This window comes from Mobula hypostoma, chromosome 13 (genome assembly GCF_963921235.1).
Source record: "Mobula hypostoma chromosome 13, sMobHyp1.1, whole genome shotgun sequence".
NCBI lineage: Eukaryota > Metazoa > Chordata > Chondrichthyes > Myliobatiformes > Myliobatidae > Mobula > Mobula hypostoma.
The window spans coordinates 77,785,377-77,812,768 of NC_086109.1; the positions used below are offsets into that span (position 1 = coordinate 77,785,377).

General features: G+C 42.8%; 1 long non-coding RNA gene across 1 annotated transcript; it reads left to right on the top strand.

The window, feature by feature from the left end:
- Positions 1-1,860: 1,860 nt before the first annotated feature.
- On the top strand, positions 1,861-25,556 carry LOC134355978 (uncharacterized). Its single transcript, XR_010020242.1, has 3 exons — positions 1,861-2,016; positions 24,713-24,788; positions 25,117-25,556. It is a non-coding gene; the product is annotated as an uncharacterized LOC134355978 (long non-coding RNA).
- Positions 25,557-27,392: the final 1,836 nt, after the last annotated feature.

Here is a 27,392-nt window from a genome sequence, read left to right on the forward strand (position 1 = left end):
TAAAAACAATTCTTCACTGAGCACCCAGTTATTACTGCAAGTCTTCTAAACTTTGGGGATGGTATCACAGCCCAGGTGCTACTCAGAATCTGCACGAATCCTGCTTATTACCACACAGAAGGAGGCTGTTCAGATCATTAAACCTATACCAGCTTCCAGTACAGTAAGCTCATTATTCACATCTACAAGGAGCGCTGACTCCAGAAAGTAGCATCCGCCATCAGGAGCACCCAGCATACAGGCCATGTGTTCTTCTCGCTCTTGCCATATGAAAGGAGGAGAGGAGAAGATGGCGGCGCGACACAGCGCGCAGTGGCCACTCCGGTGATGAATATCTGTTATTAGTCAAGTAGGGTGCCGTGCACAATCCTGATTTGATGGAGGCAGACATGAGAGCACGGAGGAACATCTGGTGAAACTTCTGAATTGCCTGTTTCGCTACCGCTGCTACTGTGTGATTCGAAATCTCCAGAGGGGAAGGCCCCGAGTCCTCGGCTTTGCTTGTTGCTTGGCGGCCGGAGCGGGGTCAAAGCGCTCGGCAGAGATGGTGCTCGGTGCTCAGTGTCGGAAGGCTGGTCGGAGGCTCGAAGTTTTCGGATGGACTCAGAGTCGGCTGTGGTCGGGTGCTTCCAGGATGCTGCATCGGCAAGTTTGCGGCGCTGGAGGTTCATGGCAGGGAGAGTTTCTCCCTTCTACCATCTGCGTGAGATGTTGGGGCTATTGGGACTTTGAGACTTTCTTTTACTGTGCCTATGGTCTGCTTTTTATCAAATTACGGTATTGCATTGCACTGTTGTAACTATATGTTATAATTATGTGGTTTTTGTCAGTTTTAGTCTTGGTCTGTCCTGTGTTTCTGTGATATCATACTGGAGGAACATTGTATCATTTCTTAATGCATGCATTTCTAAATGACAATAAACGAGGACTGAGTGTCCTCATAATCTAATCTAATCTAACAGATCTGTTCATTTTTTTTGCCATTTTCTACGGGACAATTTACAGTTATCAGTTGCCCTACCTGTCTTTGTGGGGGTGGGGGAGACAGGAACTGAAGCACCCAGAAGTGCCCCTTGCAGTCACAAGGAGAACCTGTGGATTCCACACAGGCAAAACCCGAAGTCAAGATCGAAGCTGAGTATTTGGGTCATGATCAATGGCAGGAAGTCTAATCCATTTTAATTCACTTGTCCCTGGCCGAGAATACCTGGACCCTTTTCAGAGCGCAAGTTTGGTGGCAGCTGGCATAGATGGAGAAATGAGATGATTGGGTCAGCAGCACCATGGAAAGCAAACAAGGGAAGATGGTTTTAACCAGCTCTTCTTGGAAAGATGTTACCATGTTACTAACCAGAGGACATCTGGAAAGAATGCTGTGAAAGAATGATGAGAATGTTAAGTTTTAAAATGGGCTTTTAATAAATATTTTAGGGGTAGGATTGTAAGTTTCTGAGGAAGGACCAGAGGAGGCAATAATTCGATAGCTCTTTCAGAGAATCACCTTGATTGGTCAAATAACCTCCTTTTGATGTAAGATTTCACATTTCATTATTGATTTCTTTGCCAGCAGCACCCCTGGCAAAATTATGTCCACTCACATTTCATGTCCCACTTATAAATTGGGGTTTGGGAGATCCTTTGTGTAATGCCCTGGTTAAGGTTTCTACTGCTATGCTGTGAGGAGTTTTATTTTAGCAGCTCTGTAAAAGCAGCGTAAGAGTGTTTTGGCTTCGGCTAAAGATAAGGAGACCTGTTGTCCAACTTAGGAATGTTGTGTCACCCAATCAGGAGTGGGATGGCATGGAACATTCTCAAGAGCTGGGAGGGAAGAATTTTCTGAAGGACAGTAGGCTGGTTTGGGGTCTTTATGGCAGGAGGTGTGGAGAGAAGAGCACTAGGGAAGACTCCTGGAGGATCCCCTCCGAAGGGGAGACCCCATTGCAAGGAATGCTTCGTGAGGCGGAGGATTTCAAGAGGGGAAGTTCTACCTGTGGTTGGTGAGGAGAATTCAGCGCCGTGAGTAAAGCTGCTCCCAGCCACTACAGAAATTAGCTCCAATGTTTGTGTGCACATTTAGACTGGTGTAACTGTAATAGGTCCTTTTATCTTCTTTTCTTTCTCTGTTACTGCTGAGGCTCGATAAGGTCCCGGTCAAACTGCATTTGGAATATTGTGAGTGACTTTGGGCCCTAGAGAGGAGTCTCACTAGAGTAAACCTGGAGTCAGAAATTAACCTATGAGGAGTGTTTGATGGCTCGGGGCCAGTACTCAATGGAGTTCAGAATGATAAAGTCCCAATCTCATTGAAATCTACTGGATACTAAAAGGCCTGGATAAAGTGGCAAGGGTGAGGCCGTTTCCGTTAGTAGAAGAGTTGGGGATCTAAGGACCCAACCTCAAAATAATGGGAAGTTCTTTTAAAACTTAGCTGCTTGGTGGTGTAGTGGCATCAGCACTGGACTTTGGGGTGGAATGTCCCGAGTTCGAATCCAGCCAGCTCCTGTGCATGCTTTCCATCCGTGCTGGGTTGAGGGTTGAGCATCGAGCTAGGAACTCAACCTCGTAAAAAAGAAATTGCCTGCTACAGAAACATCAACAGCAAAAAGTTGATGGCCTATGCTCTCTCGTGAATTTAAAAGGCAATTTCTCTTTTAAAACTGAGGCAAAGAAGAATTTCTTTAGCTAGAGGGTAGAGAATCTGCAGAATTCATCACCATAGAAAGCTGGGGAGGCCAAGTCACTGGGTGCCTTTAAGGCAGAGTTTGATAGTTTTATTGATTAGTAAGGGCAACGTAGCTTCATTGAACATGTGATTAGGAAAGAGGAGTTAGAAAGCACGGTAATTATGGGAAAGATTGAAGGGAAGAAAGCAAAAGGAAAACAAAGACAAATGATGATGGAGACAGCAGCCAGAGAACTGGAAATGAATACCAAGGAATTGATCCACTTGACCCAAAACAGGAGTGTGTGGGCCATGGTAGTCAAAGCTCAAACTGGGCACGGCACCTGATGATGATGATGAAGGAGAGTGAGGGTTATGGAAAGAAGGCAGGTGAAGCGGGGGGATGAAATAAATCAGTCATGAATAATGGTGGAACTGTCTCTAGGGGTTAAATGGCCCAATTCTTCTCCTATATCTTATGGTCTTAAATAAAGTAATAATATAGGAAAGACTTAATAGATGTTACATTAACTGCAATAAGCAGAATATGTTTTTTGGATAGGTACTACTCTACAGATTCAGGATAAGAAGCTAAGATAATAAAGAGAGTTGGGGAGGGGAGGCACTTAACACTGGCAGTTAGCATTTAACCCCTGTAAAGGTGTCAGCTCCTGGTATTCAGTTAAATCGAGTTAAATTTCCCCTCTTTAGCTTTTATCTGTGTACGAAAGTTTGCTCCATCTGCTGGTTCCAAGCCATATGACACCTGCTTCTAATTGCTCGGTCTTTTCCAAATAACCAAAGCAGAGAATAGTGGATATGGTCAGCAAGTCAGCCGCATCTGTCCGGAAGGGAAACAGAATTAAAGTTTCCGGTCGCAGACCTTTCAATGGAGCATAGAATATAACACAGCACAGCATTGGCAAAGGCTCTTTATCCCCTAATCCCTGTGGTAATCATGCTACCAATCTAACTAATCCACCTGCCTGCACATGGTTTATATCCCCCCACTCCCTGCTCTCTTGTGTGTCTGTCTCTTTTGTATCTGTCATGTGCGGATCTATTTGTTTTAGTACAACAACTCCCCACAGCACTAATTATTGACTGATAACTTACCCATGCGCATCCATTCGCAGCTCTGTCTGCAGAGTGAATATACAAGTCAGCTTCACCTCTGAGTGCGTGCCTTGATTGATTTGATATGTAGTTGCACAGACACAGTGCTATCTGCGTCCACTATTTCACCCGGCAGCAGGATCAGGAAACAACCACTCTCTGTGTGCCTTATAAATTTCCTTTAAACTTCCCTCCTCTCAACTTCAAACCACACTGCCCAGTGTTTGACATTTCCACTCTGACCCGCCTATCCCATCCATGGCTCTCATAGTTTTGTATACTTCCACCAACTTGCCCCTCTGCCGCTGATGCCCCAGAGAAAACAATGCAAGGTTGTCCAACCTCTCCCTGTATCTAATCCTCTCCAATCCAGACCACATCCTGATAAACCTCTACTGTGCCCTGTGGAAAGCCTCCACATCCTGAATGAATTGAATTGAATTGAACAGAATTGAATTGACTTTATTTCTTACATCCTTCACGTACATGAGGAGTAAATATCTTTACGTTATGTCTCAGTCTAAATGTGCAAAGTGCAATCATAGTAATTTATAACAAATAGAACAGTCAATGTAACATAGAAATACACTCAAATCAGCATGAGTTAATCAGTCTGATGGCCTGGTGGAAGAAGCTGTTCCGAAGCCTGTTAGTCCTGGCTTTTATGCTGTGGTATCGCTTCCCAGATGGTAGCAGCGGGAATAGATTGTGGTTGGGGTAACTCAGGTCCCCAAAGATCCTTCGGGCCCTTTTCTCACACCTGTCTTTGTAAATGTCCTGAATTGTGGGAAGTTCACAACTACAGATGCGCTGGGCTGCCTGTACCACTCTCTGCAGAGTCCTGCGATTAAGGGAGGTACAGTTCCCATACCAGGCAGTAATGCAGCCAGGATCCTCCCTGTAGTGTGATGTCTAGAGGTGCTTACAGCACACAAAATGTGACCCAATAAAAACTGCAACATGCCTTCTTGACACATAATCAATACCCTATCCGATTCAGGCAAGTATGCTACACACCTTCTTTACCACATTATCTATTGTGCTGCCACTTTCAGAAACCTATGGACTTGCATCCCAGATCCCTCTGTACATCAGTGCTCCCCAGGGTCACTGATTTACTGCGTATATTCCTCCTGCATTTGACCTTCCAAAGTGCAACACCTCACACTTGGCTGAATTAAACTCCATCTGCTATTTCTCTGGCCAGTTTCCAAGTTGGCTATATCCTGCTGAATTATTTGACAATCTTCTTCACTATCCTCAATTCTGCCAATGTTTGTGTCATCTCCAAACTTACTAATCAGCTCACACAATTTTCATCCAAATCATTTAAATATATATCGGAATCAGAGGACCCAACTCTAATCCTTGAGAAACACCATAGGTTACAGACTTCCATGCAGAAAAATATCCCTCCAACACTTCTTGCTGTTTTCTTTGATCAAGTTTCCATGGACCCCATGCATCTTAATCATCTGGATCAGACCACCAAGAGGGATACTGTCAAAAGTTTTACTACAGTTCATTAGACAACATCCACTGCTCTGCCTTCATCAGTCATCTTCATCATATCCTCAAAAACTTCAATATGTTTGTAAGGTATGATCTCCCCCACACAAGGCCACGATCATACTCCCTCACCTGCCTATGAGTTTCCAAATGAGAGTACACCATACTGCTAAGAATCTACTCCAAGAACTTCTCTGTCATTAATGTTCAGATCACTGGTCTGTAACTTTCTGGTTTGTCTCTAATGCCCTTCTTAAACATGGGATACTCTCCAGTCCTCTGGGATCCTGCCTGTGACGAGGGATGAAACAACTATCTGTATCGAGGTGCCTGCAACTGCCTCTCTCAATAACTTGAGATAGAACTCATCAGGGCCTGGGGACGGATAATTGTTCTTCAATAACCCCAACACCTTCTCCTTCTTGATATCAACATGCCCTGCAATATCAGCATTCCCCTCCCTGATCTCACTATTCTCTATGTCTTCTTCCAAAGTGCTCATTAGGTCTTCATCCACTCCCTCTGGGCCCAGGTATAAATATTCTCCTTTGCATTGAATGATCCTCACCTCTCCCTAGTTACCCTCTTGTTTTTAATGTATGTAAAGAAAACCATGGGATTCTCGTCAACTCTATTTGCCAAAAATCGTTTCAAGGCCCCTTTTAGTCTTCCTGATTCCTTGTTTTTCTCCGCTGCTCCCGTTATATTTGTCACGCTTCCCCCGCTATACCAGAGTTGCAATAAGACTAGGTAACCAATTTAGCGAATGTGATACCTTTTATAAATTGCGTAGCTGCGGCTGCTACGGGCAAGGCCAGTGATCGTTGCTCGTTTCTAATTGATCTCGAACAGGTTGGCTGAGAAGACCATAGACGTAAGAAATAGGAGCAGAATTAGGCCATTCAGTGCATGGTGTCTGCTCCGCCATTTCATCATGGCTGATCCATTTCCCCCTCAACTACATTCCTCTGCCTTCTCCCCATAACCTTTCATGCTGGGTCTAATCAAGAGCACATCAACCTCCGTATTAAATGCACCTAGTGGCGTGGCCTCCACAGCTGCCTGTGACAATGAATTCCACAGATTCACCACCCTTCGGCTAAAGAAATTCCTCTTCATATCTGTTCTAAATGGACGTCCCGCTATTTTGAGGCTGTGCCCTCTGGTCCTAGATAGTCCTTTAAAATACTTCTTCTTCTCATCTTTGGGGTGTATCTATCTTGCACTTTCCGAATTTCCTCCAGAAACTCCAGCTATTACTGTTCTGCTGTCATCCCTGCTAGTGTCTCCTTTCAATCAACTTTGGCCAGCTCCTCTCTCATGCCTCTGTAATTCCCTTTACTCCCTTGTAATATTGATACTTCTGAATTAAGCATTTCCCTCTCAAATTGCAGGGTGAATTCTACCATATTATGATCACTGCTTCCTAAAGGTTCCTTTACTTTAAGGTCCCTAATCAAATCTAGTTCTTTACTCAACACCCATTCTATAATACCCTTTCGCCCAGTGGGCTCAACCACAAGCTGCTCTAAAAAGCCCTTTCGTAGGTGTTCTACAAATTCTTTCTCTTGAGATCCAGCACCAACTTGATTTTTTCAATCTACCTACATAGTGTAATCCCCCGTGACTACTGTAATGTTGCCCTTGTGACATATGTTTCCTAGCTCCTGTTGTAATTTGCAGCTCACATCCTGGCTACGGTTTGGAGGTCTGTATAAAACTCCCATCAGGGTCATTCCTTGTTATTCCTTAACTCTACCACAAGGATTCTAGATCTTCCAACCCTATGTCAACTCTTTCTAAGGATTTGATTTCATTTTATACCAATAGAGCCATCCCACCCCCTCCCTCTACCTACCTGCCTGTCCTTTCGATACAAGGTGTATCCTTGGATGTTAAGCTCTCAACTATGATCTTCCTTCAGCCATGACTCACTGATGCCCACAATGTCATACCTGCCAATCTCTAACTGCGCTACAAGATAATCTACCATATTCCATATGCTGCATTCAAATTTAACATTTTCGGTCCAGTATTCATCACCTTTTTCAATTTTGTCCCCATGTTACACTGTAACTCATTCTACTGGCTGTAGGTTTGTCCTATCATCAGCCTGTCCTTGCTGACACTCTCACTACACACTGCGTCTGGTTGTATGCCAGCTGCCCCATTCTCAGCCTCATCTCTCTGATACACATCCCCCGGCCAATTTAGTTTAATCCCTCCCCAACAACTCTAGCAAACCTGCCCAAAAGGATATTGGACCCCTTTGAGTTCAGGTGTATCCATCCCTTTTGTACAGGCCATATAAAAAATACCTAAAGCAGGAGGAAAGAGGAGAATAAAGTCTGTCATTTCCTTGCATCTCCTCCTTCTCCATTACGGTAAGCCCTGTGAGCTCTTAGTTCTAATGATTGGTGTGGAATATCTATGAGCAAATTCCAGAGCCTGGGTCAATTTTATATTCCTCCTTTCTCTAGACTCCTCTTACATAATTTGCATAATTTTATTTTGTAATAAACTTTGATTCATGTTCGGCTTATCCTTCACTTCACCACACACATTTGACAGAAATGCAAATCTTTGACTCGAGAAGTGACAGTTATATTAGATGATTGTGATACCTTTTACATAAATCAGACTTTTATTGCTTCTGAAAGCAAGACTTTTCAAACATTTTTAACAAAATATTTCTGCTCACACAGCTGTTCTCCTGATTTAGACAAAAGGAACTAGCTCAGGTAGGAACTACTCAAAGATTGATACAGTATTGAGGCCATCACATAACACACATCTCTCTATAGAATCTGTATTAGTTTCGCAGCTTGAGTCTAACAAAATAATTAAAGAATACCACACAAGTTTGTAGTAACTATCTTTTATGAATATTTCTAACTCAATAATATCCAAGAGTCACCATGACAGTAATTGTTGCAGCTTAAGTTACAAATAGAAAAAAAATCATGAACAATACAAAAGTGAATTTCAAATTTCTGTTTTAACAGAGCTTATGAGTAAGTTTAGGAAGCAAAGGAGCAGGCATTCACCCAAGCAATCCTACCATGTATACTTCTCAAACTTCTGCTAATGCCCCACCTCCCCCTCATACCTCATCTGTTACTTATTTATATACACACATTCTTTTTCTCTCTCTCCTTTTTCTCCCTCTATCCCTCTCACTATACCCCTTACCCATCCTTTGGGTTTCCCCCCCCCCCTTTTCCTTCTCCCTGGGCCTCCTGTCCCATGATCCTCTCATATCCCTTTTGCCAATCACCTGTCCAGCTCTTGGCTCCATCCCTCCCCCTCCTGTCTTCTCCTATCATTTAGGATCTCCCCCTCCCCCTCCCACTTTCAAATCTCTTACTAGCTCTTCCTTCAGTTAGTCCTGACGAAGGGTCTCGGCCCGAAACATCGACTGTACCTCTTCCTAGAGATGCTGCCTGGCCTGCTGCGTTCACCAACAACTTTGATGTGTGCTGCTACCGTGTATAAAGTCATCTGCATAAGATGACTCACCATTATTTCAGCATAGGATTGAAATTTTACGTAAATCAGTTTTCCAGCATGTTCCCACAAATACCTTGACTACAGAAAGAAAGTCTGTGATAGGTAAATACACTCCAGATGAAATTCTGTTTTACTGTGGAGTGTTCACTAGTACTTCATTAACCATGATGAGGTACATTGTGGAAAGAACAGGTTTATGCACGAGACATAGGTGGAGAGCTCGTGAGGTATGAATGCTTATACATGGTCTTGCTGTAGACCTTCTCCTCGGACTTTCTACAAAACGTTGACGCAGCCGAGGCAGCAGCAAGCCACTGACGGCATTCTTAAAAGAGGTATAAATGAGGGTAGGGGGACTGCAGGAGGTGGGAACTAATGAGGAAAAGTGAGCAAGAAGGTGAGAGGGCCAAGGAAAAGAGAGAAAGCGAGGAGGAGAGGGAGGGGATGAGATTGTGTGTTTGTATGTGTGTGCATCTGTGATTCCTTTATGTATGTGTTCACGTACAGTACTGTGCATAAGTCTTAGGCATTTCTATGTAGCTAGAGTGGCTAAGACTTTTGCACGGTACCGTATTTGTCAACACGGAGCTGAGAAGTTTGTAAATCCGGAGGGAGCAAAGGATGTTGGGAATGGTGAGGGTTTAGCGCCGTGGAATGGATGAGGGCCAAGTGATAGAGAAGGAGTGCCCGGTCGGGGGGGGGTGGGGGGTGGGAGTTGGTGTATGGGTGCAGACACACCCAGACCTGAGACACCATGCAAGGCTATTTGATTCCAAACAATTGGTTTATTGATCATTACAGAATGTCTAGTGCTTCCTGCTCCCTCCCCTCTCCCGTTCCCTTTTCCCAGCCATGATGCCCCTTCTCCCTGCCCCTTTCACACTCTCAGTCCGCAATAAAGACCTCTATCAAAATCAGGTTTGTCATCGCTCACATATGTACGTCATGAAATTTGTTGTTTTTTTGAGGCAGCAGTACAGTGTAATGCATGAAATCATTACTGTACTGCGGAAAAGTCTTGGGCACCTGAGCTATATATATGTGCCTAGTACTTTTGCACAATATTGTACATGTGTGTACTATGTTTGTGCAATACTACTCATTAGTACTGACCTCTAACAGTCTTGGACCTCCTTGCTTTTGGACCAAGAGCTTGTTTCAGGGCCGTGTCGTAGATGGCATGCAACAGCCATCCAATGTTAAAAGAGCCATGCATAAGCATCTTCCACTTCTCAGGACTGGAATGAAGGCAAATTGTCCTCAGTCCAGAGGAACTGCAGAAAGAGGGCTTCATTATGCTTCCCAGAACTTCATTCATAAATTCTGGGCTCTTTAGTAATGAATATCCTGTGTAACGTTTGTAGAAGCATGGTTAATAATTCAAAAGTTATGAGAGCTCATGCAACCTATAACATGTTGAAAATTGTTCATGCTTTTTCCACTTGTCTGACTGTATGAATGCATGTTAGGAGTGATTGTCAAATGTGGTTTTATCTTTCTGTCCATTGTATTGCAGTATAATGAAAACAATGTCAAACTAACTCAAAACCTGTCTGAGACACGTCAAGTTGAATGGATTGCAGTGATTTTACATAAATCTATACTGAGAATCGGACAAACATTCTTTTCAAAGAGTATTCAGTTTTTCGGAAAAAATGTCTTTCAATAAATGATGGTCTCAGTGGGCTGGCTTACAGCTGTCTGATCATCAGGTAATCATCCGTCAGCAGATTCCCACGGCTTTGCTCGTTCTGGATTTCAGTGGAGGCTTAGCTGGCACTTCGAGATGAAGTCTTAAAATGCTGGTGCGCCAGACTTCCCCCTAGCACTCCTCACTGAGCAAGAACTTACAACATGGAAGTTGCAGTACGCCATCGGGCCCGTTGAGCCTGTTCCACCATTCAATAAGACCATTGTTGATCTGGCCCTGGGCTCAACTCCACCTACCTACCTGCCTTTTCCCCATAACCCATTAATTCTCCTGTTATGTAAAAATCTATGGAGCTTTAGAGTGCTACAGATGGGGGTCAGATGTACAGAGTTGGTTGGAATATGGTTGATGACCTTATTACGTGTGAATATATGAATTAAGAGGAAGTCTGAGCCGCGGGGCCCTTCAAACCCAGTCTCTCATTCAATAAGGTTGTGGCTGATCGGATTATAAGCTTAACTCTACATTCCCATTGACTTCCTATAACCTTTCACCATTCAATAGTCAAGGATCCAGCTACTTCAGCTTCAAAAAATATTGAAAATATTTGCTTTCACTACCCTTTGAGAAAGAGGGTTCCAAAGACACAAATATCTGAGTGAAAAATATTTTGTCTTATCTCTGTCTTACTTGGGTGACACTTTACTTCTAAACAGTGACCATACCACACAGGAGCAGAATGAGTTCACTTAGCCTGTGATTCTGCTCTGCCATTTGATTATGGCTGAGTTATTTTCCCTTTCAACCCCATTCTTCTGCCTTCTCTCTACCCTATAACCTTTGATGCCCTTACTAATTAAGTAACTATCAACGTCTGCTTTAAATATACCCAACAGCTTAGCCTCTACAGCCATCTGAGATAATGCTTCAGCACCCTTTGGCTAAAGATGTTTCTCCCCTTCTCTGTTCGAAAGGAAATCCTTCTATTCTGAGCCTGTGCCCTTCTCGATACAGCTACTCTCTGCATCCTCTGCACACTTTTTTCCTAGAAGAGTAAACATCATCTTCACATCCATCCTGTCAAGACTCCTAGAGATGTTATATGTTTTAATCAAATGCACATTTTAATTTTCCACTGGATTCAAGTCTAACCTTTCCTCATAAGATAGCCCATCCATTCCAGGTATCAGTCTCATAATCCTTCCCTGAACTCCTCCAACGCATTTCCGTCCACTTTTAAATACAGAGACCAATACTGTACACAGTGCTGCAGATGTGGTTACACAAATACACTATATAACTGAAACATAACCCTCCCTACTTTGGTATTCATTTCCCCGGCAACGAACAACAGCAACATTCAGTGCTGGATGTACTCAATGAGCTGGGCAGCATCTAAGCAGAGAAATTGACAGACAAAATCCATCACCTAGACTTGAAGAAAAGAGGGGAGATAGCCAGTATAAAAAGGTGGAGGGACGGGGCGCAGCTAGATCTGCCAGCTGATTGGTGGATCTGGATGAGAGGGGGTGATGGCCAGGTGACAGAATGGGGATAACGTTAGAAGCTGAAACGTGATCATTGGAAGTGACTAAAAGATGGCCAGGACCATGGACAGGCCAGGACCATGGAATTAAGGGAAGGAGGGAAGGGTATATGTAGGGAAAGGCAGGAGGCATGTAGGCATACTCCAGCAGGCAAGCAACCAAGTCCTGCAAAGTATAAAGACAAGAAATTCTGGAAATCCAAAGCAGCACACGCAAAATGCTGGAGCATCTATGGAAATGAATAAACAGTTTATTCATTTCCATAGATCAGAGTCCCAGCCCTTTTTTATGCCATGGAGCCCTATCATTAACTGAGGGGTTAATGGATCCTTGCCGCAAATGCTGCCTGACCTGTTGAGTTCCTCCGGCATTTTATGTGGTTACACAGTAGTCCTTTGTGAAGAACGTACCAGAATATCTAGGCTCACTGCATCCCAGAGCCCTGCAATGTCTCACCACTTAGATAAAATACTTCTTCTTTGTTTTCCTTGCTAAAGTGGACTACTTCACATTTTTCTACAGCTATTTATCAGCTCTTTGCTCACTCACAAGCAATCTATAAACCTTTGTAACATCCCTAATGTTATTTCCACAATTTATTTTCCCACTTACCTGTACATGATCAACAGACTCAATAACCTGTAATAATTCAATAATAGGAGACTGCAGGTGTGGGAACCTGGAATGAAAAAAGCTGCTGGAGGAATGGAGCAGATCAGTCAGGATCTGTAGAGGAAAAGGGATAGTCGACATTTCAGGTCAAGACCCTGCATGAGGACGCCTAAATTTTACCAACCAAATCTCTGGTGCCTTATCTACATAAAAATGTTAAACTCCAAATCTCTACTGTGTTTTAGAGTTTATTTTACTCTATTTTACTCTATTTTTAATGTTTTAGAATTATTTCTTAATATATCATGATTTTAATTTTAAATGTGCCGACATAAGTTTTAATGTTTAATGCTTCATTTTGATTGGATAAATGTATTTGAAAAGTTTTAATGTCTATGATTAGATTAGCCTTAGTTGTTACATGTACACTGAAACGTAAGGTGAAAAGTGTAGTTTGCATCAGTAAGCAACACGGTTTTAAGACGTCCTGGGATTAGCCTGGAAGTGTTGCCATGCTTCTGGTACCAACGTAACGTGCCCGCAGTTGGCTAACCCGTATGCCTTTGGAACGGGAACACACGGAGGAAACCCACGCATTCACGGGGAGAATGTACAACCTCCTTATAGACAGTGATGGGAAATAAAGCATTACACCAGCCACTACGCTACCATTGATATACTAACAGTTTAAAAGCCAGCAACAGCATTGAGCTGTGGAAGGGGAACGAACATTCGTCTGCCTCATACCTGCTCAGAGATTGCTTCACCTCAGGGCACGTGGGTGCAAATGGTACGGTCAATTTGGGCAGCTGACCAAACCCTGCACAATTTGGCCAAATAATCTCAGTCGCCGATCGTGCTATTAAACTTGCCAGTATTAAAAAACATGGCTGGACTACACAGGGAATTAGTGAGTGAAGTGTGCAGTCCTGCCATCTTGGATGTTAATTGGTTGGCTGTTCAATAGATAGCAGATTTCAACTTACATTAAGGAAGCTTCCAGTACTGCAGTTATGGGATGCAGGAACAGTCTGAGGCTAAGCCAGCTCTTTCAACCTGTTCTGTCACTCAGACAGAGCATCATTGATTTCTGCTATTCATGTGCATCAAATCTCATAATACCCTGGCCTAACAAAACTTTAATAACCTCAGATTTAAAATTCAATATTGACCTGTAATTAATTGTAAGTTTTCTACCAACCACTGTAAGTAGAAGTATTCCCTCACTTTGATCCCATAAGGCCTGGCTCCTTTCTAGACCTTGCCCTTTCATTTGTCCAACTAGGAAAAATAGTTTCTATCTACCTCCCTTAACAGTCTTCCTAAATGACATGATGGCTTCTATCACATTCCCTCTCTTAATCAACGGTTCAAAAGGTTCAAAGGCTCAAATGTTCATCTTATTGTCAATTTATGCATGTACAATACAACTCTGATATTTGTCTTCTCCAGATAGCCATGAAATGCAGAAAAAACACCAGAGTCATTGAGAAAAAAAGACATCGACCCCGCCGCACGAAAAGAAATATGAAACAAAATTCGCAAATGAAACCCCACCCACACCCTCCCTCACAGGAAAGCTAACAGATTGCCCACATAGAAAATTACAGCAGGAATATCAGACCTCAAACCCACAACCCCAACCCTTGCAAAAAAACAGCAACAATAACATCAAACCTCCAACCCCCTCCCTCACAAAAAATGGTAACCGTAACATCAAACCCCCAACCTCCTCTCATACACAAAAAATAACAGATTGCTCCCACTTAAAAACCAACAAGAACATCAGACCCCAAAACCCCAACCCTTCCCTCTCACAAAAAATAATGTATGACTCACCCAGAACCCCAACCCCATAACAGGCAACAAGATAGAAAACACAGAAACTGTGTTTTAGGATCTATTATTTTACTTCATTTAGTTTCTATTCAAGGACATATTTTTCCATCTGTGTGGCTTCCAACCTGATGGCATGAATATTGATTTTTCTTCTGGTAATTTCTTCCCCCCCTTCACCTTTCTTCTTTTTCTGGTTTCTATTCTGTCTCCCTTCTTAACCCTTCTCTTCTCATCACACTCTCCCTCCTTCCCTCTCTCCCATGGTCCACTGTCCTCTCCTAATGGTTTCCTTCTTCTTCACCCGTTTTTCTATTCTACCTATCACCTCCCAGCTTCTCACTTCATTCTACTTCTTCCATCCACCCACTTCCCTCCTCACTTGACTTCACCTATCACCTGCCAGCGTGTTCTCCTTTTCTGCCCCCCCACCTTATTCCGGCTTCTTCCTCATTTCCCTCCAGTGCTGATGAAGGGTCTCGCCTTGAAACGTCGACTCTTTATTCCTCTCCATAGATGCTGCCAGACCGGCTGAGTTCATCCAGCATTCTGTATGTGTTGATCTTGATTTCCATAATCTGCAGAATCTCTTGAGTTTATTATTCTATCTCATCTCATCTTTCCTCTTGGAGTTCGGCCATTATTCCAGCAAATTCAAGTTGTGCTCTTTCCAAGACAATGACCTCATTATTCAGTTTGGGTGCCCAGAATTGCTGGCGGAACTCAGTTGCAGGTTAATTGAGGCTTTGTATCACTGTTACGCAGCTTCTTTCCCCCCATGTGTCTCTCTGAAGATAACAGTCAGCATTCTGTGTTTCTAAATCCTGTCCCAGACATCATAATTCTTGCAGAAGTTCTACCGCTGTTTTCAGGTCGAGGGGAGTGATTTATATCCATGCTACTGTGACTTTGCCTTGCTTTGATTTGTGAATTTTTTTTTATGACCAAAGCAAAGTCAACTTCAAGGGAAGAACCCTGAAGTCTCAGAACATTTCAGCAAGCAGCTTCGTCTGCTCTGCCGTCCGATTTCTTAATGGACATTGAACCCGTAAACGCTACCTCACTTTCTTTTGTGTTTTTGAACTACTTTTAATTTAATAAATACAATATATATACTCACTGTAAATGATTAATTGATCGATATTTTCTATATTTGTCATGTATTGCATTGTACTTGAATTTGTTAAATTAACAAACTTCATGATATGTGCCAGTGATATTAAACGTGGTTCTGGTGTAATTCTGGGTTGGCTTTAGAAGGCTTCCTTGCTGCCACACAGGATGAAGACATTCCACCTACAGTGTCTACGATGGCTCCCGGGCAAAGTAATTGCATCAGATCCATTCCCCACTCCTTATTTCCTGAATTCTCATATCCCTTATTATTGAGTTCTTTTATCACCCACCTGCACTGGGGGGGGCGGTGCGGGGGTAAATTACTGGTTCATCTACCAGCACATCTTTTGGATGTGGAGGAAACTGGAACATCCAGAGCGAACCCTTACTAACACAAGGTGAATGTGCAGACTTGTTACAGACAGCACTCAAGGAGATAATCAGACCTGGCTGCTGGAGCTGTGAGTCCATGGCGCAAACTGTTCCATCATCATGTCGCCAATGTTACTCAGACAGAAAGAAGGAGAATGGGAAATTGGGCCCACTGCAACGTTATTGTGAAGGAAAGGGAAGGGAGTGAAGGAGGGGGAAAGAAACAAAAGAGAGCGAAGGGAATGAGGGAGGGGTAGCTACTCAATGCTATTGAATGCAGTGATTCATTTTTTTTGGTTTTGCCCACATTGATATTCAAGTTGTTGTTTGGACCAGTCCACCAACTGCTCTACCTCCTCTTTGTATGCTGACTCATTGATGCTGATGAGGGCAACCACTGTTGTGTTAACTCAATTATGCAGATAGAGCTGGATCGAGCAGTAAAATCATGCGTCAGCAAAGTGAGCTACAGCGGTCTGAGCTCGAAGCCCTGCGAGGTGACCTAAAAGAACAAGGCTGTTAGGCTGGGTAACTGTCATAAGGAGGTGGTTGGGAACGGACCCAAGTGCAAGACACAGACACTGAAGTACTAGGGACAGGACTAGAATACAGGGTGAGGGCTAGGACACGGACACGAAAACCGGGAACCCGGAACAGGACTGGACAAGAGAGCTAGGAGCCCGGACTTGGACTCCGAGCCAGAGACTGGACAAGGACCCAGAACCTGGGTCTTGCCTCTGGCTCGGACCCCAGAACTAGGCAAGGACGTGACTTGGCTGGCAGGCAGGACGAGGCCGGAGTCTTCAGACTTGGGGCAAGGCTTGAGACCAGAGACTTGAGGCTTGGGGTCTCAAAGCTTGGCTTGGGGTGAGGCTTGAGGCTTGGGGTCTTGAAGCTCCTCCTGGGCAGGGTGAGGATCACCTTGGCAGGGCGCGGATCTCCACCCGACAGAGGCAAGAGGCAGGAAGGGACAGAACCAACCGCAGGGTAACGGCAAGACGGCTTCAGTTGACGAAACAGAAGGCAGGGGAAGGGATACAAGAAGTAAGGACAAGAACAATCCAGCAGCCACGCCCTGGTCTCTGGAGGTATTTATGCAGCCAGCCCCAATGAGAATCAGCTGCCTCAGTTAGTGCTCAACAGGAACAGAATCAAGGTAGTCAGGAAAACCTGGAACAAGGGTCGATGGACTGGATTGTGAACCAGAATGCGGACTTCATGGACCAGACCATGACAGTAACAGCTTCTTCCGCCGGGCTGTGAGGGTTCTGAGCACCCCGTACTATTCAGTAAACATTACTTATGACAGCGCCAGTAGCCTGATGCTGTTGTATATTTAACTATATGTCATATATGCACTTTATGTCAACTTGTACATCTACAGAATATGTTTTTCTGTCAATATTATTCTGTTAATGTAATTTTGTGTGCTTTATATGATAGCTTAGTCCCTGAGGAACATTGTTTTGTTTGGCTGTATACATGAGTACGGTTGAATGACAATAAACTTGAACTTGATTCTATGGCCACTATTAAGGTGGTGCTCTGAGTTCACAAGATATTCACGTTGCTTTCTTCTCTGGACGCACCTTTGTCATCGAGGATTCTCAGGAGAAGCAGTGGCTTCCTGAACATTCAGGATCTGACAAGGTTATTAAAACTTTCTAAACTAACCTCTCATCATCTCACCAAACTGTCTAACCTGCCTTCTACCAGGATACTTTACAGCCTGTTAAAAGTAACCTCAGATTTTCAGTACTGACGCAGATGCTTCACTGTAACATGAGATATGGTGATATTGATAGTGGCCATTTACATTGAAAGATTATTGGCTGCCAGCATGTATAAACAAGCAAACAAGCCTGACGTGGTTGTACATCACATGAATGCATCCCTGCTCCTAGAGGGTTATGACTCAGAGGAATAATAGATTATAACATATGATTAATAATACTGAGGGTCTAAAGTTGTTCATATTGCAAATGGAGGACACAGGGGACTATATAACAACTATTACCTAATGCAGTTTAAAACCAGCTTTATTCCTTCACTCTCTTCACATAGCCCTGCATTATTTTGTGTTAAATATCTTTTCAAAAAATGCATGTCCTTTGCCTCAACAACTTTCTGCAAGTATTTCAAAGTCCAATGGTGCTCAGTGTAGACATTCTTCTAACCTCTCTCTCCTGGCGATGATATTAATTTGACAGTGCAGCCAAAGGAATTTTCCTTTTTGCTATCAAAAAATCCTTAGAACTTCCCAAAGCTATAGGGACAGGTAGTGTGGTGATCAGATTACAAGACTCAAATTTATAAGACTGGCCCATAAATCTGGAGGTGTTAGGCTCAAATCCCAGCACAACGGTTGTGGAATTTTAAATAAATAAAATTCTGGAATTAAAAGCTGTTACTTTTCGTGGCCATGTTATATAGTTGTAAAACACCAATCAGAAGCACTTGGAAAAGGAGCGCACAGTTTCCATAGGTACAGCGGGAGATTTCTGGGGTCAGTGGGTAACAACAGGCTTGAGTGCATCTGGGTAGAGATGCCTTCATTACAATTTAAAACTGTAAATAGTAAATGTTAACTGTAAACTGTAAATGTAATTGTGGGATACTGCAATATTGTAGTAATCACTGAATTAACTTTCTTTGGAAGAGGAAAAGAAAATGAGAATTGTTAACTGTTCTCAAGGAAATAGGTCCCTTTTTCTTGTTGTAGCTGTCCTTAGTGTGACTGTAACAATGTTGTCTCTTTCAAACTGGCCCAGTGATCCATATTTTTCAAAGGCTATTAGCGTAAACTGGCCCAGGCTGTGATGTTCACAGTCTTTAAATTAAACAAGTCTATTCCCTTGTACAATTCTTTGTTCCAGTTTTTCATAACAGTGCTCCCTTTTCTCTATATACAACAGGGAGGGTTTAGAATTGCAACAACATAGTCTATTTACATTGCCTATCCACCCAATATTTCAATATCCTTTGGTAATTTAATGCTTCCACCTACATCGCATACACCACCACCTTGGTCTGTGTCATTGGCAATCTTGGTTACATGGCTCATTAATCTTGGTCTCTGTCTCATTCAGTGGGTCTTTAATAAAAATGGTGAATGGTTGGAGTTTTGAAACAGATTTAAGTTCTATAATTATGATGAAATAATATACTGTATGTTTTCTGTTTGAATTGTTAATTAAAAAACTATGATAATTCCATGTTTTACATCGAATCCCACTGACAGAGTGTTCTTCAAATGCCAATCTGGATGAAAATGGGTTGAGCAATGAATAGTAAAATACATTTTGGGATGAACCTGAACTTTTTATAGCCAATGAAATACTTCTGAAGGAAGGTCACGTTTGCAATGTTCTCCCTCGTGTTCCCTTTAAATATTTCATTTTTCACCCTTAACCCATGACCTCTTGTTCTAATCTCACCCAATCTCAGTGGAAAAAGCCTGCTTGCATTTACCCTATCTCTACTCCTCATAATTTTGTACGCCTCTATCAAATCTCCCCTCATTCTTCTGCACTCTAGGGAATAAAGTCCAAACCTATTCAAACTTTCCCTATAAAAGTCACGTCCTCAAGCCCTGGAAACATGCTTGTAAATTTTCTCTGCAGTCTTTCAATTTTATTGACACCTTTCCTGTAGGTAGGTGACCAATCCTGCCCACAATACTCCAAATTGGGTTTCACCACATCTTATACAATTTCGACATATCATCCCAGGTCCTGTACTCAAAGCCTTGTTTTATGAAGGCTAATGTACCGAAAGCTTTCTTTATGACCCTACCCACCAGTGATGCCACCTTCAAGGAATTATGGATCTGTATACCCACATCCCTCTGCTCGACCACACTCCTCAATACCCTACTGCTCACAATGTTAGTCCTACCCGGGTTTGTCTTCCCAAAGTATAGTATTCTTCTCTGTCCTCTACACCCCCAATCTCGGTGTCATCCACAAATTTGCCACATTACCATCCATGTCGCTGATATACAGTACATGATAAACAACAAAGGACGCAGCATTGACCCCTACGGCTCACTACCAGTTATTGGCCTCCAGTCAGAGAGGCAACCATTGACTATCACTCTCTATTTCCTGCGAAGACAATGTCTGATCCAATTTACTACTTCATCCTGAATGCCAAGTGACTGAACATTCTTGGTCAACCTCCAATGCAGGATTTTGTAAAAGACCTTGCTAAAGTCCTTGCAAACAACATCCACTGCCTTGCCTTCATCAACTTTTTTGATAACTTTCTCGAAAAGCTCTCAGATTGGTTAGCACACATAAAGCCATGTTGACTATCGCTTATCAGTCCCTGTCCTTACGTATCCCATCCCTTAGAATAACTCCAATAACTTACCCACTACTGATTTCAGGCTCACTGGCTTATAATTTCTTGGTTTATTCTTAGAGCTTTTCTTAAACAATGGAACAACATAAGTTATCTTACAATCCTCCAGCATCTCTCCCATGGGTAAGGATATTTTAAATACCTCTACTCTGGCCCCTGCAGTTTCAGTATTGGCCTCCCACAAGGTCCAAGTCAGTAACTTGTCAGGCCCTGGGGATTTATCCACCTTAAATTGCCTGAAGGGAGCAAACACATCCTCCTCAGTAATTTGTATACAGTGTGTGATTTCACTGCTGCTTTGCCTCACTTTTGTAGACTCTGCATCCGTCTCCCGAGTAAACACAGATGCAAAAAATCCATTTAAGATCTCCCTCACCTCTTTCAGCTCCATTCACATGAAGGTATGCTGGCCAAAAGTATAAAATAAGATACCAAATATTTTTCAGATATATAAAGAACAAAAGAGAGGCAAGAGCAGATATCAGAAAGCTGGAAAATGATGCTGAAGAGGTAGCAATGAGGGATAAAGAAATGACTGATAGGCTTAACAAGTATTTTGCGTCAGTCTTCAATGTGAAAGACACAAGCTCTGTGCCAGAAATTTGAGCATGTCAAGGGCAGAAGTGAGTGTGGTTGCTATTAATAAGAAGGTGCTCGGGAAGCTGAAAGGTTTGAAGGCAGATAAGTCACCTGGACCACATAGACTACTCCTCGGGGTTCTGAGAGAAGTAGTTGAAGGGACTGTGGAGGCATTAGTTGTGATTTTTCAAGAATGACTAGATTCGGGAATGGTTCCATAGAGCGAAGAAAGGATGTGCTGTCATTGAAGAGTGTCCAGAGGAAGGTCACAAGAATGACCCCGGGACTGAAGGGGTTAACGTGTCAGGTATGTTTGATGTTCCTGGGCCTATACTTGGTGGAGATCAGCAGAATGAAGGGGGATTTCATTGGAATGTATCAAATTTTGAAAGGCCTGGACAGAGTCGATGTGGAGAGGATGTTTCCCATAGTGGGGGAGTGTAGGATGAAGGGACACAGCCTCAGAAGAGGATATCCCTTTAGAACAGAGATGAGGTGAAAATTTCTTTAAGCAGAGGGTAGTAAATCTGCAGAATTAATTTTCACCGTCAGTTGTGGAGACCATGTCATTGGGTATGTTTAAAGCTGAAGTTGGTAGGTTCTTAATTGGTAAGGGTGTCAAAGATTATGGGGTTGAGAAGGAAAATAAATCAGCCATGATGGAATGTGGAGCAGACTCGATGGGCCTAATGCCCTAATTCTGCTCCTATGTCTTGTGGTCTTATGTTAAGAGCAGAGTGAAACTGACCAGGTAATCTGTCTGATTAGTCACAATTAGGACCCTGGTCAGACCCCACTTGGAGTACTGTGCTCAGTTCTGGTCGCCTCACTACAGGAAGGATGTGGCAACTATAGAAAGGGTGCAGAGGAGATTTATAAGGATGCTGCCTGGACTGGCGAGCACACCTTATGAGAATAGTTTGAGTGAAATTGGCCTTTTCTCCCTGGAGCGGTGGAGGATGTGAGGTGACCTGATAGAGGTGTATAAGATGATGAGAGGCATCGATTGTGTGGATAGTCAGAGGCTTTTTCCCAGGGCTGAAATGGCTAATGTAAGAGGTGCTTGGAAATAGGTACAGAGGAGATGTCAGGGGTAAGTTTTTTACTCAGAGAGTGGTGTGTGTGTGGAATGGGCTGCTGACGATGGTGGTGGTGGAGGATACAATAGGGTCTTTTAAGAGACCCTTGGATAGGTACATGGAGAAAAATAGAGGGCTATGAGTAATCTGAGGTAATTTCTAAAGTAAGTACATGTTCGGCACAGCATTGTGGGCCAAAGGGCCTGTATTGTGCTGTAGGTTTTCTATGATTCTATGTTTCTATAATATATTAAAGATGGACAAGGTACTGGGAGAACTTTTCTACCCTTCTTCAATAAAAGGATTCTCTTTTCTTCTACCCACTCAATGGGTCTCTGTACTAACAGTTCATCCAAAAGTTTGCACCTTCACCAATGTAGCACCTCTTCAGCACTGCAATGGAATGTTAGATTACTTTTCATACCAATGATTCTGAAGTGACTTTAAAGCAGTAAGTTCAGAGCATGGCGGGATACAGGGAGAAGGCAGGAGATTGGGGCTGAGAGGGATAATGGATCAGCCATGATGAAATGGCAGAGCTGACTCGATGGGCCAAATGGCCCAATTCTTCTTCCATGTCTTATGGTCTTATGATCTAAACCATAACCTCTGATTTAATGCTATCAACTGGCCCCTGGGAACACTAACAGTGAGAGAATTAGCGTAAGAAAACTCTCCTAATAACCTTTACAATGGACATTTTAATCTGTTTATTTTAAACCTCTTCAAATGCTTACACCAAATAATGCACTCCCTGTTCTCTATACTTTTGCACCTTATTATTGTATACAAATGAAACATCACCTTGCACTTTCCTTTTGCAATGAATGTAAATAAATTCACAAGAAAAGGAATAACTTTTCAGAATTACTTGCGTTACCAGTAAAATTTCCCAGACATTTGACACATTTTCACTGCTTTGATGTAAGAAAAGTGAGCTCTGAATTTGAGGAGCGAGAAACCTGACCTTGGCAGCCAAGTCTGAATCAGGTCTAATATCATTGGCATATGTCGAGAAATTTGTGAACTTTGCGGCAGCGGTATAATGTAATATACAATAAAAATAGAAAATAAAGAATTACAGGAAGTATATGTCTGTGTGTCTGTGTATATATGTGTGTGTGTGTGTGTGTGTGTGTGTGTGTATATATATGTGTGTGTATATATATATATATATATATGATGTGTATGTGTAGATTAAATAGTTTAACTTAAAATAAGTAGTGCAATAACTGAAAGAAATAAAAAAAAATAGTGAGTAGTGTTCATGGGTTCATTGACCATTTAGAAATCAGATGGCAGAGGGGAAGAAGCTGACCCTGAATGGCTGAGCGTGTGTCTGCAGACTTCTGTACCTCCTTCATGATGAAAACAATGAGATTCTACTCCCAGAGTATAGCCAAGTGCAATCACTTTTGCATATTTAATGCCCTTGGGGTCATGGAAGGCAAGTATGTTCTCATCCAGAGATATCCATTGCCTCATTTCTAGCTGTCAAGGTGGAGTAGCGTCCATTATTTCAAATGACCAAGTACCTTAGCCTTGCAATGAGCTATTACTCACCAAATGCCAGTTTGCTTTCCTCTTGATCTCACCCCTAATTGCTGTCACAAATGTTACACAGCCTCCAGATATGTTGTCCACCTTGGGAACACTCTGCTGAGTCCTTTGATGTTTCAAAGGAGAATATCCGAGGCTGCACCATGGTCCAAGCTCTGAGATTCATTCCTGGAACTGTTCTGTCCCTTTGCCTTGCTCTTCAATGTTTGTCAGTCTGGTTTAATATCTCCAGAAAGTAGCAAATACTTGTCTGATAATGAAGCAGCTTGGGATATACTTCAATGTTAAAAGCACAATGTAAACAGAGTTCGTTGCCCTATCCTGTTTCCGGTCCAAGGATTGCGGACCAAAGAAAAGAGGGGTAGGGAGACTTCTAACTTTTTCCACCAAAATATGGAACTTCAGATTTTCCTGCCCCTTCCTCCACACTCCCCTCTGAGTTGGGATCTTGTCTACTCACTATTGACACTGTCACAGTTTAAGTGATGGCAAGATTTTGGAAAATCTGAGGAAAGTAATCCTAAATGCAGACGGCACCTACACCCAGGTGTTACCACAGCCGAGGAGTGAAATGGCCAATTGCGTCTAATCATCTTTCAGTGATGTTGAATCCCTGTCTGCATCTCGTCCTACGCCACTGAGACCATTTAGTGAGGAAAATCTTTAGCATTCTGCTACTTTGATGGCACCGTTCTCTCCTTCTCGGGAAAATCCAGTGGTAGACGGTCTTTGATGTCTGCCGTGCGCCTGTCCTTCAGAAGCAGATCCACATCCGGTGGAGAACACTCTCTGGATTCAAAGACTAGGAAACACAACTCCACAGACAAGCAGAGCACAACATGCAGCTCATGCACCTTCAACAAATTAGCTTGTTCTACTTTTCATGATGTCGGCGTTAAGGCTTTACAGAACCAGTGATCAGCAGATCAGGGTCAGATTATCACTGATGTCTGTAAGGAGTTCTGCTTTCTCTCCTTGACCATGTATGTTTTCTCTGGGTGCTCTGGTTTCCTCCCAAAGGCATTCAGGTTAAGGTTAGTAAGCTGTGGGCATGCTATTTGGTGCTGTATATGGTGCATTTCCGAGCTTGCCCCTCAGTGTTTCCTCAGACTTTTGTTAGTTGTTAATGCAAAACAACGTGCTTCACTGTATGTCTCAATCTACATGTAACAAATAAAGCTAATCTATCTCTTTTTAGGACAAGGACTCTTGGGAGGGAAACAGCTTCTTCCCCGAGACTACTGAACTCCCTGCCACCGCCCAGGTCTCATCATGTATGAAATTCTAGTAGTGTTATATTGTTTCCTTTTCAACTTGTATCATATATGCAGCGTATTATTTAAGATTCCATTACTTTATGTGTTATGTGTGTGAGCTATCTGTACTGTTTTGTGCACCATGGTCTGGAGGAATGTTGTCTCATTTGTAGGTATGCCTGTGTACGAATGAATGACAATAAAGTTAAACTTGGCCTTTACATTACTCGGTGTTATTGTTTGGGCTTGTCATAATATTACTGCAGACTCAAATCAAAGAAAAGATAACTAGCCCATGTGTGATTCTTTTTAAGAGAGGAAAATCATCATCTCTGTTTTACCACAGGTGATACGATCTAGTGATTTTCGGGAAAATCAAAATGGAATTGATTTCTTCTCCCGCTTCTGCTGTGCCATTTGAACTTTCAGAGTTCCATTATACCTTGCTGCAGCAAGCAGCCGGTGAACTTGCCTTAACCGATGACTGACAGGTTGAGACGAGATGGCAAAGGTCTATCATAAAGTGAGGAGGCAAAAATAAATTGTGAATGAAAAGGATTTGTAAGATGATTTATTCATGGTCTTTAACTGAGAAGTGAATACTTTTTAATCCTAACTTAATTGAAAAAATTAACCATTGTGGGGCAATGTTGCTTTAATCTAACACTTCACCGGATTTCATTGCTGTTGATGACATATTAAAACTGTTATCTGCTAAAATTACAGACTCAGTGACACATGGATGGACGGGTGCATTAGGGTAATAAGCTCTTCCAGGCCTGACTAAAGGGAAAATGTAGAATGTCAGCATAAAAGCATGCTTTAATAGCCCCGACTGTTTTGATCTTGTAGTAAAAATCGAGAATAAAATGCACAGGGTGAAGAATGAGATATATTTTTGTGTCTGCATTTCAAATCTTGGGCTTATCTGTTAGCAACCCATGGACCACTCCCCTTCCCCAGTACTGCTGCTTCATGGAAGGGATGTCAATCCAAAGTCCTTTTGGTTCAAATGAATGTGAAAATCATTGTGACATAATCTGTTGAGAAACGACAAGTTTTCAGATTTCCTGTCCAACTTTTATCCCTTAAGCAAGACTATTTATTTAGAACATAGAACAGAATAGCACCGGAACAGGCCATTCCGCCCACAATACCGCTGCTGACCATGACGCCAATCTAAACCACACATCTGCCTGCACATGGCCTACATGCCACCATTCTCTGCCTGTTCATCTGTCTTCCTAAGTGCCTCTTAAATGCTGCTGTGGTATCTGCTTCTACCACTGTCACTGGCAGTCTGTTGCAGGTACCTACCATTCCGTGTAAAGAAAATCCTGCAATATGTGGTACAGGTTTCCCCTGCCATCCGAAGGTAGAGCGTTCCTATGAAACGGTTCGTAAGCCGGAATGTCATAAAGTGAAGAAGCAATTACCATTTATTTATATGGGAAAATTTTGTGAGCGTTCACAGACCCAAAAATAACCTACCAAATCATGCCAAATAACACACAAAACCTAAAATAACAGTAACGTATAGTAAAAGCAGGAATGATACGATAAATACACAGGCTATATAAAGTAGAAATACTTTTCCACAATCATTGCCTGAACTGTTCTCCGTAGCGAAAATCTTTCGCAAGCGCCGTTGGCAGAAAATCTCACGCAAGCGCTGTTGGCAAAAACACGGCGCAAACGCTCTCCAGTAACCTTTAAGCTAGGAAGTTGCCAAATCATGCCAAATAACACATAAAAATACACAGCCTATATAAAGTAGAAATAATGTATGTACAGTGTAGTATCACTGACGAGAATCGGGAAGATAGCTTGCCGAGCACACTGATGATGGTGTGTTAGACTGAGTCGTCGCAGGTTGGGATGGTGCAGTGGCCCCCACCCTCCAGGCCGCCGAGCGTTACATTGCCCCGAAGCATGCAGGGGTGCAGCGGTAGCCGGAGGCACACAGCACATCTTTAAGAAAAAAGCCGAAATTAACATGCTAATTACTTAGGTGCTGCCCAACACGTAATTGTCAGCCCAGGTCAGAGGCGATGCAATCGGCAATCAGCACTGATCTGGGCCGACAATTACATGTCGGCGGCACCTAATTAATTAGCATGTTTATTTTGGCTTTTTTCTTAAAGATGTGCTGTGTGCCTCCCGGCTACCATTGCATTCTCCGCGAATCGGTATCTGTCCGTGGCCTGGGGGTTGGGGTGGTGGGACACTGGGGTGTCATCTCGTCGTCTGTTTCCATTAAAGCAGGCAGCTCATCTTCTCCTATGACTGCCCGCCTCGATATCGAAGGTCGAGGTTCGTCGTCTGCTGTGGCTGATGTGGAAGGCTTTCTTGACTGCTGAGTCTTGCGCATTTTTCTATCACACAGTTCTTTGATAAGGACTCAAACCATCCTGCAAATATCTCCTAAACCGATGTACCCTTTCAAAATTAAGTCGTACTTTATCATTACTCATTTGGTTTCGATTGTCATCCTTTTTTCTTCCAATTGCATCAGCTCTTCATCTGTCAGTTCTTGGTCATGGGATGCCAAAACCTCTTCAACATCATGTTCGTCAGCTTCCACAAGTCAAACTCACTTTGTCCTTACTTCGTTCACCACGA